This window comes from Teleopsis dalmanni, chromosome 1 (genome assembly GCF_002237135.1).
Source record: "Teleopsis dalmanni isolate 2A chromosome 1, ASM223713v2, whole genome shotgun sequence".
NCBI lineage: Eukaryota > Metazoa > Arthropoda > Insecta > Diptera > Diopsidae > Teleopsis > Teleopsis dalmanni.
Window position 1 is genome coordinate 225203983 of NC_051846.1, and position 5073 is coordinate 225209055.

The following is a 5073-nucleotide window of genomic DNA, read 5'->3' on the forward strand; positions in this document are numbered from 1 at the left end:
CAGTTGGGCTTGTGCTGACTGCAGTTCGACACGTAAATCGAAATCCTTTAGTGAAATCTCTGTTAGTGTGGACTGTGCTAGTTCTGTGCCATTTGTTATTAAATTGTAGGAAGTTACAAATGTAGGCGTATACAACTCCGCCTCTGCGTCTGCTTCTGCCTCTTCCTCGGCGACTGCTGCCACTAATGCAAATGCTACCTCAGCCGCTGTTGTTGGAGTCAAGGTTGCCGTTATTGTGCCATTAACGTCCGTTGCTATTACTGTTGCCGTTGCGGTTGCTGATGCTGATGCTGAAGCTGATGCTGGTATAGCCATTGCCTTCATTTCACTGTGATATCCGCTAAAAGGACATCCCACTATTGCTGTTAGCATTAATATTTGTAGCGTATCTTTTATGAAATTCTCAACAATAGAAAATCGTAAACGCATTTTGAGTTATTTGCATTTTTCTAATATTAATTTTTTATGCATTTATTTAATTTGAATTTGATCAGAAATTGTTTCATAAACGACATTGCAACACATGCGACATACGACATACGAAATGCGACATGCGATATGCGATGATGGCAGTTTCATTTATACTTTATTATTTGGACTTAACTTATAATTTATTTTCTAAAAATACTGTGTATTGCATACTGTATATTGTTAACATAGAAATGAATAAACATTGGGACACACATTTTGCTGAAGTCAAAATCTCACTTCTAATGCTATTGACGTTTTTTTTTATTGGGGCTTATTTTTTGATTTTATTTATATTTTATAACAATTTTTATATCCTTACAACCAAATGTTGTTCTCTTTATGTTTCATTTGTTGCCAATTTAGCACACAAAACAAATGCAGCACGCATTAAATAGATTGTTTTCTATCTGTTCGCTGTTTGTTAGACATTATTCTTCACACATACATACACACATACAATATGTAGAGTATGTACAGTATGTACAATATATGCTAACATTTATTTATTTTGTTGATACGTACATTGCCACGGCAACTTTGCATAGCAATTCAGCATTTTACCAAAAAATTCATAGACAAAATTATTGTTATTAAAAAAAAATTTGTTCGAGTATGAAAAGGAAATTGTTTAAAATATGGCAATCCGTCGCGTGCGAGTCTCTAAACGGGCGCTTGCTTGCTTGCTTATCTAACTCATTTAAATTCCTTGCATACTTTTAGGCATACCACATCCACCATATTCAACATTTGCATTTGCAATCGAAATCAAATCGAATCGAATAGAATAGAATCGGATAGTCAGAAAGAAATGGAATGGAGTGGTTCTTTCGTTCGAATGTCTTAATCTATAAATTTTTCATGCTCTGTCCGTCGCTTTTTTTGTCATTGCCAGCCATTTACAATTGTACTACAGGATTTCTTTAATGTCACTACATTTGTTACATCTTATCTAATCTCGCAAATAAGCATAAAGCTAGCAAAGTACTCGCTCAATCAATCCATCAATCAATCAAACCAATTGTGTGAACGTTGAATGCGAATGGTGTACATTTTTATATCCTTGCCACGCTGACATATAAATTCCATCTAAATCAAAACGTTTTATATCCAAATCGCAACGAATCACATCATCACATCTCCTTTACGCAGCTTCTTAACAATTTTGCTGTGTTTTCAATTTTTTTTATTTTATCTTTTTTTTTATTTTATTTTTTGTTTTTTATTTATTTTTTTTTTTTTTGGTATTTTTGCTATTTTATTATTTCACGCTTCTTGTTAAATTGTATGTTTATTGTTTTCTTGGTTTTGTTTCCATTTATGTTTGGTTTGCTTTACTTATTTGCACTCGATTTTATTTGGTATTTGTTGTTTGGTAGACTTTTTTCGCACAGTACGTACTTACAGATACTCTAAATTGTAACTTGTATCTGCGGAATGACACTTAACATACATTTTCACACTTAACACGAAATGCTGGAAATTTTGTTTAATATTTATTTTGTATACTTGTATACTCCTTGTGTACTCCGTGTTCTCGGTAACTCGTATGTAGAAGACTCGTCTTCATACTCGTGCTAACACATTTTCAAAATTTATTTTTTAAACACTCAAGTGCCTATCGAGCAGTTGGCAAAAAGTCGGCTTCGAAGCTTCGAAGATGCGGCAGTTGTCATAGCACATGAACGTTCAAGTGTCTTAAGTCTTATCTAGTGTTTTTCTTGTTTTTGTTTTTTTTTCTGTGTTTGTGGTTTATTTTTATTTCAAATTGAACACAATTTTATTTATTATTTAAACTTACATTACTTACTTGTTTAGTTATAATTTATTTTATTTTTTTGTAAAAAATTGCGAATTTATTTTTATTTTTTTTTGCAATTTTCTATTTTTAATAATTTTTTTTAAAAAATCTTTTTTTAAGTTCACAATTTAAAATGAATACGATTTTTGCCGATTTTTGTAGTGTTTTGAATTTTTTATTAAATTCTTAACTTTCGTCACGTTTGCGTCTTAAGACGAACACGCGCCAACCGTCAGCGTCGTCAGCTTTTGTGTGACTACTTCAAAAAATTTTTGTTCTGATTTTTGTTTGAATCTTCGACTAACGTTGAGTCTTCTTCTTCCCATGCACGCGATTGCCACAGTCGTTTTAACAATATTTTGTGTGCAGCTTCTGCTTCTGTTTAATTGAAAAGCATTTTTCTTCCTCCTACGTGTTTTCCCACTGTGCTTCTCAACTTCAACACTCGTTGCTTGCCACTTCTTCGTTCAGTTCGCCAGTTGGCATTGCTCCTCTTTGCCATGCAAAGTCCGAACGTTGTGGTGAGTTTCGAATTCGTATAAAAAGGGGAATCACAAAGGTGGTGAATATAAACTTAGTAATAAGAAATGATGTGTGTGGCATTGAAAAAGTTTTTAGAAGTTTTTAGAAGTTTTTAGAAATTTAACTCAACTTAGGAGGACTGCAATTAATTATTTGAGGTGACGTATGTAAGAGGGGGAGGGATGTTTGATATTCAAACTTTACATATAATAATTTTGAACCCATTCACACTAGACATAATAGATTTTGTTCAATTTTATGTTTTTATTTGAAATTTAAATTAGTTTTCAAAAACAGTCCTTTGAGTGGGTCTCACAAGAATCAGTGAGTAATACCTGATAAGTTATTTAAAAATGATTTATTTCCTGAATAAAATAAATAAATTTAAATGATTTAAATTTTCAGAAGTAGTATTTTAGTTAAAAGAGTTCTTAGACACTCTCATTATTTTAGGTGTCGAGTGAGAACCTTAGGTCTCGCAGCTAAATTATTACTACGTCAAAAGACATCTGCTATGTCCTTGTGCCAGTTCGAGTAAATTGATAATAAATTGAGGGAAATAGTAAATCATGTCGATATGGCAGCAAATGTTGGTATTTACCAGTATTTCGGGTAGGGTAAATTAGATAAAAACTAGGTAAATTAGGTGTTACCATTGTGGAAATTTTTATTTTATATTAAAGAAAAGAAGCTGACATTTGCTTCTACCCGACTAACATATAGCAATCAGCGATTTACACTTTTCATATATTAAATCCAAAGTGGTTTTGTCCTATGTCACAACTCTAAGTTTCCATCTTCTTAGTTATGAAGTTGGTAGAACCCAAAATTCTCTCAGAAATGCATTAGACTAAGCAGAATAACATTTAGACAGCATTTCTGAATAACTTTAACTATAGTGTCGATCTACAAATCTAAATAAACGGATATCTTCGTTGGAGATATACCAGTCACCACTAATAATGGTTCCAAGTTTCTCAGACTGAGTTCTTTGAATTGTTTTAGAATTGTTATGCAGCAGTACTCCACATTTTAATATTATATTTCAAAATAGCACATAATTATTGATTTATATACTCTCATATAAACAAATGTATTTATAACTGCAATCATCGGTAGTCAAGAAGACAATAAAGTTATCTGAGCCAATGGTTAGCTTCTTCTCTTTTCTGTGTACTATTCTCTTTTTTGGAATTTAAACAAATCCGATAATATAATGAGATCACTTGCGTCAAAACTCAACAGATCTGGCAAATTATAAACTTTTCTAAAACTAAATAAAAATTAATAATTAAGATTAAATGAAACTTTTGCAACATTATCTTATAATTGCTATAGATTAATAGAAAAAAAATTGTTAATCTAACAGATATTAAACGAAAGAGTATCAAGAGATTTAATAATAAAATATAAGTAATTCAAATATAGTTCTAAATCCTTTTACTATCACATGAAAATCTTCTAGACCAACACTCAAAAGAGTCAGTATAAATGTATGTATATAAAAAAATAATTCGGAGTCAGATTTCATATCGAAAAGTTGCAACTAATTTTACAATTCTCACAACCACTTGAAGATTACACTTATAAAAATATGATATATCGTTTTTTTTAAAATATTATTAATAGTAGACAAAAATTCTTTCCATTTGTGTAAAAATTTTTTCTCTACAGAGTTATGAAGCTTCATTCTTAAAGTTGTAAGTAAATTGTCTAATGTGACTGATGTGATTGAAAAACTTTTTCAAGAAGTTTATCTAAGACTAAGTAATTTATAATTAGTAGCAGAAGATACTAAAAGTGACTACCACAACTAAAAATTTGAGATGAATGAGATATTTAGCTGAATAATGGCTGAATGCTGCCATGTCTTCCGCATTTCTTAAGTTTCATTTTAACTTTCAACCACAGCTCTGAAAGAAGACAAAATAAAAAAAGTATGTGTAAGAGTTATTCACAATATGTAGATGTAGAAGTAATGAATTCAATGAATAATGAAAACTTATATTGTAAAACTTTTAATGAAAACTACAATCGCACTATTATCATCCTTGAAACTTCAACAAACAGACACATGTCATCATATCGTGTCGCTTCATGACGTATCTTTTAATCAACAATATGAACTTTTACGTAAAATTGAAATAAGAATAAATTTTCTAAAATTCGCTTTTGTTAAAATAATGATGATTCATTTAAATAAATAAATAAATAAATAAATACATGAAATAAATAAATTTAAATAAATGAATAAATTAATAAAATTATTTCTGGTAAAAGTG